Source organism: Papaver somniferum, unplaced genomic scaffold (genome assembly GCF_003573695.1).
Source record: "Papaver somniferum cultivar HN1 unplaced genomic scaffold, ASM357369v1 unplaced-scaffold_21, whole genome shotgun sequence".
NCBI classification, from domain to species: domain Eukaryota; kingdom Viridiplantae; phylum Streptophyta; class Magnoliopsida; order Ranunculales; family Papaveraceae; genus Papaver; species Papaver somniferum.
In genome coordinates, this window is record NW_020631041.1 from 10,614,162 (window position 1) to 10,630,417 (window position 16,256).

At 36.9% G+C, this 16,256-nt stretch overlaps 2 long non-coding RNA genes across 12 annotated transcripts; both read left to right on the forward strand.

The window, feature by feature from the left end:
* The first annotated feature begins 2,009 nt into the window (after positions 1 to 2,009).
* LOC113340189 lies at positions 2,010 to 10,506 on the forward strand. Of its 6 annotated transcripts, none has more exons than XR_003355360.1 (18): positions 2,010 to 2,251; positions 2,717 to 2,927; positions 3,222 to 3,359; positions 5,449 to 5,625; positions 6,034 to 6,320; positions 6,442 to 6,528; positions 6,675 to 6,790; positions 6,888 to 6,977; positions 7,182 to 7,235; positions 7,343 to 7,414; positions 7,647 to 7,922; positions 8,044 to 8,132; positions 8,235 to 8,329; positions 9,375 to 9,453; positions 9,526 to 9,701; positions 9,933 to 10,029; positions 10,122 to 10,193; positions 10,364 to 10,506. It is a non-coding gene; the product is annotated as an uncharacterized LOC113340189 (long non-coding RNA). The 6 variants fall into 6 exon arrangements; XR_003355358.1 differs by having other exon boundaries at positions 9,542 to 9,701; XR_003355362.1 differs by having other exon boundaries at positions 2,717 to 2,905; positions 9,542 to 9,701.
* Positions 10,507 to 11,101: 595 nt separating this feature from the next.
* On the forward strand, positions 11,102 to 15,990 carry LOC113340190. 6 transcript variants are annotated; one of them, XR_003355369.1, is made up of 7 exons: positions 11,102 to 11,414; positions 11,506 to 11,595; positions 11,681 to 11,740; positions 11,840 to 11,918; positions 12,659 to 14,707; positions 14,807 to 14,909; positions 15,340 to 15,990. It is a non-coding gene; the product is annotated as an uncharacterized LOC113340190 (long non-coding RNA). The 6 variants fall into 6 exon arrangements; XR_003355370.1 differs by having other exon boundaries at positions 11,102 to 11,740; positions 12,659 to 12,989; positions 13,437 to 14,707; XR_003355366.1 differs by having other exon boundaries at positions 11,102 to 11,595.
* Positions 15,991 to 16,256: the final 266 nt, after the last annotated feature.

Consider the following 16,256-nt stretch of genomic DNA (forward strand, 5'->3'; position numbering starts at 1 on the left):
CCTTCAATTCCAGTCAGAACTAGAAAAATAATGGCTCATTTTAAACCTTACAGATCATAGAACAATATCACGTGTAAGAATCCATAAAATGTTTCAGGCCGATTTTACTATAACAAAGCGTGTACAGCTGTCTAGGCTTTTCCTTAAAAATTCAGTTTTGCTCTTTAGAATTCAATTCCAGTCAGAACTAGAAAAATAAAGTCTCATTTTAAACCTTACAGGTCATAGAACAATATCAAGTCTAAGAATCCATAAAATATTTCAGGCCGATTTTACGATAACAAAGCGTGTATTGCTGTCTAGGCTTTTCTTTGAAAATTCGGTTTTGCTGTTTAGACCTTCAAATCTAGTCGGAACTAGACAAATAATGGCTCATTTGGCCCCTTACAAATCATAGAAAAATATCACGTGTAAGAATCCATAAAATATTTCAGGCCGATTTTACGATAACAAAGCGTGTACAACTGTCTAGGCCTTTCTTTATAAATTCGATTTTCTCTTTAGACCTTTAATTCCAGTCAGAACTAGACAAATAATGACTCATCTAAAACCTTACATATCATAGAAAAATATCACGTGTAAGAATCCATAAAATATTTCAGGCTGATTTTACCATAACAAAGCGTGTACAGTTGTCTAGGCTTTTCTTTAAAAATTCGGTTTTGCTCTTTAGACCTTCAATTCCAGTCAGAACTAGACAAATAATGGCTCATTTGAGACCTTACAGATCATAGAAAAATACCACGTGTAAAAATCCATAAAATATTTCAGGCCATTTTTACGATAACAAAGCGTGTACAGTTGTCTAGGCTTTTCTTTAAAAATTCGATTTTGCTCTTTAGACCTTCAATTCCAGTCAGAACTAGATAAATAACGGAGTAAAAAGATGTCTAACCGGCTGGTTGCTTTTTATAGTTATAGACATGAATTACCAAACGGTGGGCGGGTGGCTGGGTGCCTTTCTCTGTGGCATTACTAATCGAATCTTTGGGCTTTCTCATCATGGGGCTCACCTAATGAATAAAACGTCCCGGCTAGAGCATTTCACTCTAGCACACTCAAAATTAGGGCTGAGCATAAAAACCGTAACCGCGGTTTTTATCCGTATCCGTCCGTAAATTTACGGGTAAAAACCAATCCGCTAGAGTTATGGACCGGACACGGGTGCAATCTGAAATCCGCACGCGGTGCGGTTACGGTTGCGGGTGCAATCTTAAATCCGCGGATTAACCGCACCGTAGGAGATTTTTCAATCGCATATATACTACTACATTTACTTTTCTGAGGTAAATGTAGAATTCCATCCACATGCATTCAGAGAGGTAGAGGTAAAGTCTCCTCGACGAACTTCACAGGAAGCTTTTCATCCTCCGGTTCCCTGACCACCCATAAGAAATTGTAGTTGCAATTCTTTAATGCCCAACATATTTCTTCCATCTGATCTTCACTTAATGAAGCCAAACTTCCAAATGAAAGGTAAACAATTGATGCTACTTCTTTCGTGTCTAGCCACTTCATGTAAGCGTCGGAGTCCTGTGTAAAGAGATCAAGTCCGTAACTGTGGTTACTTTCGATACTGTTGTCTAGGTACATGGATGGTATAGTTGGGCCGATATCCATCATTCTCGTCGGTGATTGTTTTTCCAGCCAATTCATTACCTGCAAACAATATGCAGACTGAGTTCCGACGGTACTACATAATCTCAAGAAAATAACAACAAGATCAACAAACACCTTCAGGGGTGGTTCTAAGGTGACAAACAGCAGGTGCCAAAGAGAATATGCCTGAACTTCACATGTTCGAGGTGTCTCTTTCTCGCATTGACAACACACCTTGTGCAGTAAATTTGATTGAACACAAATAATCTCAAATCCGCGGTTAATCCGTAACCGGCCCGCAAAATCCGCTGATCCGCATAGGGAAAATCCGCGGATAATTGGGCCGGTCACGGTTTGAATTCCCAAATCCGCAACTTTGACGGTTTAGTTGCGGGTCACCCCTACTCAAAACCTTACTACCCAAATGAAAAAACCCCTTTCTGAACCTAAATCTCAGTCTTCAATCTCCGCAACTCCATCTCCACCGTCTTCCGCTAATCAGCACCACCACCTATCTCTGCAAATCCATCTTCACTGTCTAACTCTGAACTCAAAAGTCAAAATTCTTCTGAAGAAATTGTGCCCTAAATTGAAGAAATCGTCGCCACCGATTGAAGAAACGATCTGATTTCTGAAGCAAAGAAAATCCAAGGTTTATTTCTTTCTCGTGATTTATTTGTGATTTTCATCATTATTTTGCTATTCTTCTAAGATTTTAGCAGATTTTGTCTTCTTATTCTAGGGTTTTCATAGTATAACAAAACCTCCATCCTACGTTTTCTGCCTAATTTTTCTTCGATCAGGTGGTAGATTACTAATCGCCCGTGTCATTTTTCCTATAGAACTTCTTAAAAACCAAATGATTTTAAATTCTGCGATAAAAATCTTAGCCCACAAAACCACTTCTTATTCCGCTTCTTATAATCCAGTTTGTACTTATAGCTGGTGTTAGGGTGATGCTTAGTGAATTGCATTGTCGATTTTGGTTTGAATTTTATTTTTTCTGGGGGAATTAGGGTTTGATGGTTGTTAGACAATTTCTTACTACTCGTGTTTGATCTTTAGGTGGTTAGTTGTGATACATTTTTTCATTTTGTTAATGATATGGTTTGGACAGGATAAATGGAGGAGTATGATGTAGCTGCAACTGGTGAGGGTTTTAGGCCGGAAATTAAGGCACCAGCAGCAACCGTAGAATCCATCTTTCAATCTCCTTCATCCCCTAAAACTGCTGAGGAGGCAAAAAATACAGTAAAGCTTAGGATCTTACAGTAAACACGCCAGATGGGAAGCCTCCACTTAGTAGGTGTTAACTATTTCACAGAGAAGTAAGAAGATTATGAATGTGTTTTTGTTCACTTCTCTGCTGTTTTGGTGAATTGTAGTTCTAAGCATGTAGTTATCCTTACTTCTTTAAACTTGGTATGGACCTAGCTGATACTTTTTACTTAAGTAGTGGGTTGGGTACACACATGTACTCAGATGCCCTTTGTAAACTTCCTTAAATGAGGCATATGTTGTTTTATCGTTTAACCCTAACTAATTTCCTCATTTCCCTATCAATTCTTCCTCCTCTTTCTTCATTTTCATCTGATTTCTACAATTTCTCATTTTCATTTTAGATCCATGGGAGCATGTACTGGGAGTGGGACTTGGAGCTGTATTCGTAAATCAGTTGGTCAAATGGGATGCTCAGCTTCAAGTTGATCTTCACAAGATGCTCGACGAAGCTAAGGCTGCAAATGAACGTCGCTACTTTGGTATTGTTCTCTTTTTCATTTTATTTTAGTCTCCAATCAATTTTGCACTCTTAATCTGTTTATGTCTTTTCACTAGTTAGCTATTTTCCTGAATGATAGATCAGTTGTGTCATGAAACAAAATGCCCTCAATAACTGCAGTTTTGCACTTGAAATACTTCAAATCTGTGTTAGCCTTCTTTTTAGATGTCTTTCAAGATTATCCCGCCTTGGTAGGCGCTGCTTCTTTTGTCCAAAGGAAGATTCTGAAAGTATTAGCAATTTGCATATGTACAGAATAGAGTTACCATTCAAGTCACTGGCTTTATCAACACTGAATGTTTTTGCGTTCGAATGAATAATAACTATAAAATAAGGTCCTTAGAAACACTCGAATGAATAATACAATAAAAAAACAAATAATTGATTTTAAAATAGTGAAGAAGATGTTGATTATCTGTGTTATTTAATTAATGAGAGAGTGCTCTCGTTTTAGGTAGACCTGGAACAGTTAACAGTGTAACTCTTAAAGCCATGGCCACATTGAAAGTCATGGAACTCAGACCTATGGAATTGGAGGAGGAGCTTGATGCACAAACCATACCTGAAATTCAGTGTAAATTTTTTGATAGACAAATAATGATTCTCTTGCAAACAAGAAATGCAACGTACCTGAAGTTCAGTGTAAAAAATTAAGATAGAACAACATTTTAGAAGAAGTTAGGTTGCTACATACCTTGGTTCATGCCAATTTTATAATAAGCATATAAGGGTCAAAAGAGCAGAGAATGCTTGGTTTCACTACGAAGGTTTCATAGATGTTGATAAGAAATGAAGTTGATACACTAACTCTAGTCCCCATTTTCCGGTTAAAAACTCATGAAACAGCAATAATTTAAAACTTAAAGATGTATATGGTGGATTAGAAGACGCATCAAATGTAAGTGTAATTATTTGGTTGAGTATGTGTGAAATAAAATGTAGCTGAACTTTCATATGTAAATCCAATATTATATTCATGTTCTTGACTCCCTTCAAAAGACCCCTCAAATCTTGTCTATGTGTAATCTTTTCACGAGGAATGTTTCCAAATTTAAGCAACCAACCAAAGGGATGGCATATCAAGATGTTGCTTATTTGTGAATTCCAGAACTAACTCTGTTCACATACTTACGCCTATATCACTCCTTTTTGGAGGCAAATGTTTCAATTCTGTGAAATTGACGGTTCACATAGTTTAGCCAGTAGAACGAATAAAGAGTTTGAGTCTGTTTCACATCAACTGTCCACATGTTTGTTGAAATTCTGATTAACTCACTCACTGTTTCAGAATTCTGATAAATTCTGAAATTAGTTTTAGTACTTAGTACTTGAACCTTGAAATTGAGCATTATGAGTTGAATTTTTTTTATATATGTTGTGAAAACAAGTTCCAGGAGGTTTTTGGAAACAAGTTTTATCATATCTATAAAAAACGCCACTTATAAGTGAAGCTTTTTTTTCACAATGGAACGATGTTTTCCCCTATGATTTATATTTATATAGTTTGATTTTTTCCTTTTGTTTTCTGTATAGTTGCAGAGTTTGTAATGGAAAATCCTAACTCTTAAAACTATTTCCTGTTGAGGCATGAGGATGCCACAGTAAAACTTATTGATTTTGGTCTTTCTGGCTTTGTTAGACCTGATATTGCCTTTTATATTGTTGATTGTGTTGTTGCTATCATGTTATCTTTCTCCCTGGACCAACATAATTTTCAATGTGGGCTTGTTGTGTTCCTCAAACTTTAGTGATCTTCATCTTAGCACCGTAGTATATGTCTTAGGATTTTGGATTTTCAATGTGGTATTTACTGGTTATATTAAGAGTTTGCGTTTGTTTAATTTACTTAAGCGATCTTATTGCAATTACTGCTTGAGAAGAGAACATTCTAAACTAGCTTCTAGTCAGAGAGCATGCCTTTTGACTCTGTCGACTGAGTAGATAGAGGCAATGGTTTGGAAAGCATGTTTGCATATCATGTGTTCACTGCAGAGTTAACACTCAATGATTCAATTATATTATAATCTAAGTAAACTCTTACTGTCTTTGTTGTGTGCTTTTCCCCTCAGAGATGCTGATATTACAGTGGGAGAAGTTATCAGTGGGAGAAGATATAGAGTTGATGAATATCATTCTTGCCTGTCATGGAGAAAATACAGGAGATGAAAGGGAACCTGGTACAAAATGTTGCTGTGTGGAAGACGTTGGATTTGTTAAATGACAATGCTTTTAGCCATTTAATGGAGGTCAGTTGTCTGTTTCTTTGAGTACAGAAACATTTGTATTTTTATGTACTTTACGATTCCAACCTCTCTATGGTTTGACGTGTCGGATAGTTGAAAATTTCTGCTGTAAAAGAGGTGATCACATTGTCAACTGCTAAAAATTGTAAACTATCATAACAGATTGCCAAAAGAGTAAAACCATGGTCTCTCGATGCCCTACTATGTTTAATTTTACAGTTCTACAGTCTCACTTTCAGTTATCTTGATTCATTGTGCTAGATTCTTTTTTATTTAGGCGAGAATTATAAATATCATGATTACAGAAGGATCACACTTGACTTTCGGTAGTAGTTAGGTTAAATATCATATATGTCTTCCAGTGAACAATTGGAGCTTGTAATCTTAACATTGGGTTTAATAATGATGCAGACAAGGAGGCGAGTCTTGATTAAGCTTTTAATTGAATCTCCTGGTCCAAGGTCTCCCGGCACAAAAGTTTCCAGGTACAAAGGTCTCCAGAACAGAGGTCTCCAGGACAGAGGCTTCGGTCTCTGTGCCTGGTGGGCCGCTGCGCCCTGTCAGGCCGATTTGCCTGGTTGGCCGCTGCGTCCTGGCGGGCCGATGTGCCTGGTGTGCCGTTGGCCGGGTTGGCCAATGCGTCAGGTGGTTAGCTGGGAAATAGAGCTGCAATATGTGAGCAGTTTTGTCCAGGACAGGTATTGACATGCAACTGGTTTAACCGATTAAGGTCGTAAAGTGTGTATGAATATGTAATTTCAAAACCATACAGACCAACTTTGTCCTTGGCATAATTCGTCATTTTTATTTTCCCCGCAGTGGACCTACTCGTGTGAGTTAAACAAGCATCAGAGTGCAATTTTGTACTTGGCTTCATGGTTGTCTCCTGAAGATTTCACTGCGAAGGTCATTTTTTTTTCCAACTACCCTCGTATTCTATGATTCTTTGTTAGCAAAGATCACCTCTCTTTTTACCTGTCTCTGTTCTTGTCCTGTGTTTATCTATTTTAATATACTGTTGATGGTTCTGAGGCTTCCTTCTTTTTTCACAGATATTGCCAACTTTAGTGAAACTATCTGCCTCGAATGACCGACTATTAGAGTTGGCCTTCTGCAACATATCGATCAGTATGGAGAGTCATTATCTTCTCAAGTTGTAGATGAACAAGTGCGTGGTTAATTTTAACTTTATTAGCAAAAGGGAAACTCTTCATCTGGAGCGGGAATTAATTTGATAGTTACATGTTAATGTTGCTTTCCATTAGGTTTATTCTCACGTTGCCACTGGGTTTTCTGATACACCTGTTATTCTTCGGGAACTGGCACTAAAGTCAATTCTCAGCTTGGCACCCTAGGTATGGACAATCTACTTTTTTTTTGTTGGCATGAGGTAGCGCAATACTAGTCTTATATCTGATGGTATGGTTGAACTATAGAGGTGCTGCCTAGGTTTAAGGGTTATTAACTGAAATCTGCTAAACCTTTCACCGAGTTTAGTACACTTAACAATTTCTTATAGTCCTACTTATAGTCGAGTGCAAATTTGATACTTTATGCAGCTGTCTCTGCGAACTATTGCGGGATCTTTGCTGAAGTATCTTTTGAAGTTTCAAGTAAACTACTAACTCATTATAGATGTGATATGATAAGCTAAGTTTGCTTCCTCTTGGTATATCTTAGGTTTGTCTTTGTTGTAGCTTACATTTTGTTAGTCGTACAGGTGGATGAAGAAGCGGCTGTTAGGACAAACACAATTCTGTTTGGGAACATTGCCAGCTATCTTAATGATGGGGTCAGTTTCTCGATGCCCAAATTTGTTTTATTTTCGCAATTCTACAGTATCACTTTCACGTATCTTGATTCATTGTGCTAGTTTCTTTTTTTATTTAGGCGAGAATTATAAATATCATCGTCATGGGAGTATCACAATAGACTTCCAGTAGTAGTTAGGTTGAATGTCATATATGTCTTCCAGTGAACATTTGGAGCTTGTAATCTTAACAATGGGTTTAATAATGATGCAGATAAGGAGGTGGGTCTTGATTAAGCTTTGATTGAATCTCCTGGTCGAAGGTCTCTCGGCACAAAGGCCTCCAGGTACATAGGTCTCCAGAACAGAGGTCTCCAGGTACAAAGTTCTCCAGAACAGTGGTCTCCAGGACAGAGGCTTCAGTCTCTGTGCCCTGGCGGGCCGCTGCTCCCTGGCGGGCCGACGTGCCTGTTGGGCCGGGTTGGCCGATGTATCAGGTGGTTAGCTGCGAAATAGAGCTGCAATATGTGAGCAATTTTGTCCAGGACAGGTATTGACATGCAACTGGTTTAACCGGTTAAGCTCTTAAAGTGTGTATGAATATGTAATTTCAAAACTGTACATACCAACTTTGTCCTTGGCATAATTCGTCATTTTTATTTCCTCCGCAGTGGACCTACTCGTGCGAGTTAAACAAGCACCAGAGTTCAAGGATAATGAAGGGCAAGTGCTAGTAGCCAGCCGGGGTATTTCAGCCCTGGTAAGTTCCTTTTTCCTTTTTTTTTTCCTATATTCTATCTTTACAGTTTAATTTGGAAATTTGTGGAAAACAAAAAGTAACCTCTATTTTACTTTGTGCGAGGCCAACAAAAGCAACAATGATCAATTTCAATTAAGGGCAATCAAAACAAATCAAGTATAGAACCGCCAGTGATGGAAGAAATTCCTCAAATGCAGGTATGGTATAGCTTGATGAGCTGTTTGTATGAGAGTTCTTTATTTTTACATGTTGGGATTTAAAGTTCATATTAAGGCTAGGTGCTGTCAAGTTTAATATGTACAACTATTTTTTAGGTGCTATAATACGCTTAGGTATAACTTACGTCAACGATTAGGTGACTGTATATCTTTAGAAACTCGAAATTGACATGGAAGTAAATGAAGACCCTCATATGTGATATAATAAGAAATGATTGCAATTCTATATTATGACTAGAAAGTAGCAAATCAAAATCAAAATCTAGTCCATATGCGGAAGAGAGGGATAATTCACACGGAACATGATCCCTTGATTGATAGACTCGAACAAGGAACCACTTGAGCTGCTGCTGGTTCGTGATGATTTTTATTAGTAAAAAGTAAAAGTAAATACAAAAAAACAGTGAAGGATTTGAGATGCGAGGTAAAAACCTTGAGAGGGAGAATATGAACCACACAATTCACAGTAACAGATAAAAGGAAAAAGAAATGGCGCGGTTTTGCCTTTTATGGCTAAAACCCCAATTCGATCTCAGAATTTGATCATACCAAAAAAGGATAATTTTTTTTTTGGCCTCTGGTTATTAGAAATTAGAATTTAATGGAAGAAATTATGATCCATAGAGAGGTAGTTAGACAAGGAAGAGAAAAGAGGAGGAGAGGAAGCTCAGCTTAGATTTCAGATTCACACTCTACTTCTTCATTATTCTCTGTATGTATCTCATTTCCCCCCAATTGTATAATTAAGCTTCCATTATTAGTATAAAAGATGGAAATTCATTATGTTGTTTTGTTATTTGATCCGTTTTCCTAATATGGGTTTGGATTAGATTCATCAATTAGGTTCTGCTTCAATAAAAAATCAATTAGGTTCTTGTTGGGGATTTTTTTTTTGTGAAACCCTAGCTGCAATTTTAGATCTTTGTAGTATAAAACACTACTTGTTGTTTGTAATATTTCTCTTTGTTTCGTGATTCTTGTAGTTGTTTGTGATTAAAAGTAAGTAATTTTCTGTTTCCTGTAGAGATAGACATGACAAACAAGGGGAATTATAAGAGAAACAAGAAGAAGAGGGCAAAATTAATGAAAGTTAAGGCAAGGGGGTATGTATAAATCTCTCTTCATACTATTATTTGACCTCAATTTCGTCACCGTAATATTTATTTGGACATCAGTTACTTGTTGTTGCAGACATACATGACCAGCAGCCTAAGTTCTGTATTGTATGATTGTATCGTTTGATTGTATTACACGAGGTGTCTGCGCTTTTCAATGTGGTGAGCCAACAATTCGAAGCCAAATGTTTGATTGGTTGTTGGTCACATCTCTAGTCTCATATTTATTAGTTGTGGTATGTTCTGCTCCCATTCAAAATTAATGATGATACAATCTTAGATTTCATCCGACCTTCTAGAACATGAGCTAGTAGGTAAAACTGACATGAATTTGCGCTGAACAGAATAAAAAAAACTAATTCATTTTGCCAATATGAAATTACGCAAAGATAGACTAAAGTTTTCTGAATTACTTGTGTCAGTCTGTTAACACAACTTTTCTTCGGTTTTGCTTTTCGAGATTAAAGTTTGCATACACTTAGGAGGTGTGAAAGTTCTCATTCTTCTGCACATGATAACCGTCGCCAGAGATCAAGGTCTCCTCGAGCTTGCAGTGGTCTTGTGGTATGACATACATCGTTATTACTTTTGTAAAACTTTTGTTATTTACACTGAAATGCATATCAATTGGATTTCCGTTTTTTCACTTGTTGTAGACTCCAACTTCTACCATTGTGGTGAAGGGCTTGCCAAAAGAGGCAACAGAGGAAATGATTCATCGGATCCTAGTAACATCTATAAACTTCCAACTCTGAGTTTTCTTCTCTTATTTTTGACTTGACTCGTTTGAATTTGGTATTCTGCTTTTTTACCTATGCTTATAGGAATCTGTCTGTGTTTATTCTCTAAAAGTACATGTTTTTGTTTTGATTTTTAATTGGCTTTTAATTTTAGGCAGAGTGGAGGCCCCTTCCCAATATCCGAGTGATGCCGAAAAAGAATACTACTTTCTGCCGTGGAATCGCATTCGTTGATTTTCCGTCTGTGGTAGCGGCTCGGAAATTGATGGATGAAATTGGAGACCGCGGCCTTGATGTCAATGGGCGTAAGCTGTCTTTTGATTACAGGTACATGTTCAAACTAATAAAGAATATGTGGTCTGCCTGGAACTTGATCTCTCTCCCTATGTTCATTTGCACTGTCAATTTCTCGAATGACCTAAGAATGTGTTATATACACTGTCCGCAGACTAGGTAAATCAAAATTGGCTAACGAAGTTCCGATTGTAAATGCTGGAATCGGTAAATCAGAAGTGGCCGGAGAACACGAAGATGAAAATGATAGTGAAGATGATGAAGAAGATTGTGATTATGTAGATGAAGTGGCCTCGAAAAGGCTACCAGATTCTTGGGACCCTGAAGAAATACATATGCTAAGGGTCAGTTTGAGTTTCTTATACTTGTTTCTGGCGGGATATGCTTATAACAAAACTCAAAAACTGTCCTAATTTCCCAATTGTGCAGGAAGCCTTTCATTATCTTGTAAAAGATGATAAGAAGAAACCATGGAAGGAAATGTTGGAATATGGACATGATGTCTTCCATGCTGGTCGTACCAATGAGGATCTAAGGTCAAAGTGGAAGTATATGGTGAATCACGGCCAATGGAAGGACGTTTTTTTTGTTTTTTTCCTCATTTAAATGGAATCTAATCTAAACGACAGAATTGGCACAACAATCACCTTCTCAAAATCCATTGTCCTTGAAATCACATTGAGCATCAGCATCTAAAGGTTCATTCTTAGCTAGCTAATTGAGTTGAGGCAGCTGCTAAGAACTTCTTCGCGCAATAGCTGACTCCATTCGAAGTTGGGCTTCACATAATCTGCATCTGAAGGTATCTGGAAGTGTGGTGCTTAACAATCTTCAAATTCTGCAGTAGTACATCTGTAACATCTCACAGGCCAAAGACACATAGGTTTGGTGCGCCCAGTAAAAGACCCACCCAAGGTAATTGAAGCTGGAATTCAAATTCAAATTCAAATTTACTGTCTGTAATTTGTGACCAAGTGTTAATATTTAAAAATACAACAACAACTAGCACAATCCGCATGACCAAAAAGAAGCCAACAAAAGGAAGACACATGTCCAAATTTTTGAAATTCAAAAATTGGCGGGAAAATTCGTACAGGTAGTAACATTTGACTTTGACCATTCTTTTAATAATAATAACCTTACTTTACTCTTTTTCTTCTCTGGTTGTCTTTGTTTTGCAGGAGAGATAGATAGATAGAATAGATGAAGCTCATGGAAACTCTGATTATTTTGAATCTTAGGTGATCTCATCTCATCCCTTCTTATCCTTATCTCTTATTCTCTTTATTCCCCCATCTTATTTCAGATCTGGTTGTTTCTCTTTTGGTTTTATCTCACAGGGGTTGCTGCTGGAGAGGAAGGAACTTGGAAGCCATGATATAGCAAACCCCCCTTAGATCTAGCTACTTTCAGATTTTGGTGACTACTTTATCCTTTTGCCTCTTCTCCAAATGTTTGTTTTCTTTCTTGTTCACTAAATATGGAGTTTTTTAGGGTTTTGAGTATCAAGAATATGAATGCATGATGAAACAGTTCACTAAAATGTGTTTTGTAGAGTATTTCCTTACTTTTAGCTTGATTTGGACTGTTTTCTTAGATAACTTCACTTGTTAATTTAAGATGTGTGTTTTGTAATTTTTTGCTTGATTTTCATTGAATATTTGATTTTTTAGACGATTTAACATATTATTAGTTCCGAAGATTGTAAATCTGAACCCCCAAAGTAATCAATTGAATTTGTGTTAAATGCATCTTCACTTGTGATTTTCCCGTGTTGTGAATTTGTTAATACTGTGGTGTTGTGTTTGTCATGGCTCTTTATTTTTCTTTCCTTGTTCAATTGTTCAGATGTCTTGAGTCTAATGGTTAAATTTACACCTATTATACATATACAATGCTATTTACTAGCTAGAACCACCATCTTTGATGCTGTAGTTGTGGTCATCTTTCTTTTTCGTGCAATAAACATTGATTAGAGTTTTTTCTTAGTCTTACAAAAAATGGTAGACTGTTTTGTTTCTATCTTTTCTATATTGAGTATAAGAAATAGGATTGCACGTTACACCTGTTAATTAACATGTCTCTCGTACTAGTTTATCAACTGAAATTTAATGTCTGTCATCCTGTATGTATTGAACTCTGCTTATGTATCTTTACAGAAAAAAGGCACTTCACCTATCAAAAAAAAAATGGCACTTAGTTCACAATTGGGTGCTGATGTTAACCATTAAGCACATGGTAGACCACCACTCAGTTTTATCGAATTAATAGGTGCACTGCTCAGTTTCGGAAACTGAACGGTGCAACGGCAGGCCACCATTTCGTTCCGTAGAATGAGTGTGCACTGCTCAGTCCCGGGTACTGAGCGGTGCAATGGCAGGTCACCGTCAGTTCCTAAAACTGAGAGGTGCAAAGCTATGTGTCTAATGGAGAACGTCACACTTAATGGAAGTGAGCAGCTTCCGGACAAATGAAACTATTGGAAAACAGGTAAATGAGCTTCTCTTTTCCTCCTTTTTTTTGTTTTTGTTTTTTTTATTTGTCGTTTTTCTTTCGTATTTTATTGAAATCACTGTTGGAAGTCTGGTACACAGCAAGGCAGTGATACTCCCCATGTAGTTCAGCTACAGCTGCTGAAACATAGCTAAGTCTGATTCTTGGGTAACGTTTCAACGTAAATAGCCATGTTTAGCTTTTGTTATATTGCTGACTTTGGTACTCTGCTAGTATATTTAGGTGCACATTCTTAACACTCTCAATGTATACTTAAATTGCCCTTATATTTGTAGAATCCCTGAGTGTCTTTTTTGCTTGGTACATGTCTATCATTTTTGTTCAAGGTTTCTGCCCCTTCTTCCGATGAGTGTCAGGTCGGTACATTTTTGCCTTAACAAAGATATTTGTTACTAACTTGTGTGTTGCTTTTGTTTTTTGCAGGTCTTGCCTTTGCATTCCTAACTCTAACTCTATGTTTATTAACACTTACAATCATGTTTATTATGTTTTGCATAAAATTGTTTCTAACTTGATCATTGGAGTATCTGTTTTTTTTTTGCAGGTCTCGCATTTGTATTCCTAACTCTAACTCCATGTTTATTAACCCTAACTCTACTTTTATTATGTTTTGCATAAAATTGTTTCTACCTTGAGCGTTGGAGTATCTTTATAGATTTTTGCAGGTCTTGGCTTTGTACTCCTAACTCTTAACTCTACGTTTATTATGTTTTGCATAAAATTGTTTCTAACATGAGCCTTGGAGTATCTTTATTGTTTTTTGCAGGTCTTGGCTTTGTATTCCTAACTCTAACTCTATATTTATTATGTTTTGCATAAAATTGTTTCTAACTTTAGTGTTGGATTATCTTTATTGTTTTTTTTGCAGGTCTTGGCTTTGTATTCCTAACTCTAACTCTATATTTATTACGTTTTGCATAAAAATGTTTCTAACTTGAGTGTTAGAGTATCTTTATTGTTTAATGCAGGTCTTGGTTTTGTATTCCTAACTCTAACTCTAACTTTAATGCAGGTCTTGGTTTTGTTTCTAACTTGAGTGTTGGAGTATCTTTATTGTTTTTTGCAGGTCTTGGTTTTGTATTCCTAACTCTAACTCTACGTTTATTATGTTTTGCATAAAATTGTTTCTAACTTGAGTGTTGGAGTATCTTTGTTGTTTTTTGCAGGTCTTGGCTTTGTATTCCTAACTCTAACTCTACGTTTATTATGTTTTGCATGAAATTGTTTCTGACTTGAGCCTTGGAGTATCTTTGTTGTTTTTTGCAGGTCTTGGCTTTGTATTCCTAATTCTAACTCTATGTTAATTAACCCTTAACTCTATGTTTATTATGTTTATCTTTGTTGTTTTTTGCAGGTCTTGGCTTTGTATTCCTAATTCTAACTCTATGTTAATTAACCCTTAACTCTAGTTTATTATGTTTTGCATAAAATTGTTTCTAACTTGAGCGTCGGAGTATCTTCCTTGTTTTTTTGCAGGTCTTGCCTTTGTATTCTTATGGCCAATTCAATTAGTAGAGTTGTTGAAACGGAATGCTGGTGCCTCGCGGGGAACGTCATCTGTTTGGCCTTTGATCAGTTTGCCTCTAGGGCATGTCTGACTTCAAAGGATTCAAATGAAGACAGATCAGTCCTGTGAATCATGTACTAATGAGATCCTCATCTTCCCTGAAGGAGGCTTCATTTTAACTCCAAAGGTACACTTCCAACTCTTATCTTCACTAAATTTCAAAACAAAAGTATGTGTAAATTTTTTCCTGAGAAGAGTTTCAGAGTATCTTTCTCTGTTTGTGCAGGTCTTGTCTGCTTATTGGGTGGCCACTCGTCAGGGAGAACTTGTAATGTGGAATGCTGGTGCCTGGTAGAGATTGCCTGGCATTTGACCAGTCTGTTGTCAAGGTACGTTCAGACTTGTTTCTGGACTAGTCTATTGGTTTTATATTTAGTTGTATTGTTTCTTTAGTTTTCCCTTGTAAATAGGAATAGAAACAAGGTCACATCCAGTAGTGGGGAACTGATAAGTAAATTGCTATGGTAGGAGTGCACCAGTAGAGTTCTATGGTAAGCAGTGGCTTTTCCTGTATGTTTTTTCCTCAATGACCTTGGATTTGAGATGAAGATATGTTGGTTGGTGAAGGTGAAGATACTGTGATGATACAGTTTATGAGGACACTGTCCTCCTCTACCTGTCACAGATATGCTCACTATGCTATTTGTTTTTTAAGGAATGAACTTGTTGGCCAAAATTTATGGAGTACTTTGCTCTTGTTCGAGGCATTTTCAAATGTCTGCAATTCCTAATTATCTGATTCCATTGTTTTTTTATTAGGCTTTTTATGCAAAAGACGTGCCAGGAGATTTAGCAGGATGTGAAAAGTGCAATGATGCGGTGAGACTTGATAAGCCTGGTGGTCCATTGAGAGATGAAAATGAACAATCGGTGGTTCCAGAGGTTCTTTGCCTTGCGTAGTTTTTCCTGATGAAGCTCCGAGCAACATTGTGCAACGAGTCTGAAGGCAATGTCAAAGAGATGCAAACCTATTGGTAAAATTGAGGAGGATATATCCGCCACGAATTCTGTTGTGGTTCACTAGAAGCTTACATCATGCCTTTCTGCTGCAATCTCCTTGACTCCATCATCAATAGTGAATGAGAAAAAGATGGAATAGTGGTTGTAAATTCTGACTGAGGATGATGTTGTGTGGGGGACAATGGGTAGTGCCCGAAGATATGGTCCAAAAAATTGATGTTGAGGGGCTTCTCATGTGCAGGAGAAGGCAGGCTGGTTTTTAAGAATATGGACCGTTTTTGTAGAAGTTTTAGGATGTTTTTGAACAATGCTAAGTTTATTATTATGTAGTTATTGTCATTCTTTCTTTCTTGTAAAGATGTGATGTGATCCGAATATATGCAAGTTTTTTTTTAGCAGTAATGTTAAACATTTTGCTTGGAATTCAACACGGAGAATTGATCTAAAAAAGGGATTATCATTTTGCATTTTCTTTCTTATATCAGCGGATTGTGGTGCAAATTCTAGTTCATTTTGTTTCCTAACAATCCTAACCTAATCCCCTATTTTTGCAAGCTAAATGATTTATGCTGTGTGGTTTTTATAGCCTAAAATGGGGTTGAAAAGTTAAACATGTTTGGTGCAATATTGCATTGTTCAATAGTAGTTTTAGTGTGCCTGGATAGAATGACGTGAAAGAGTGCAAACAATCACCTGAAGAAGACTAAGACTAACCA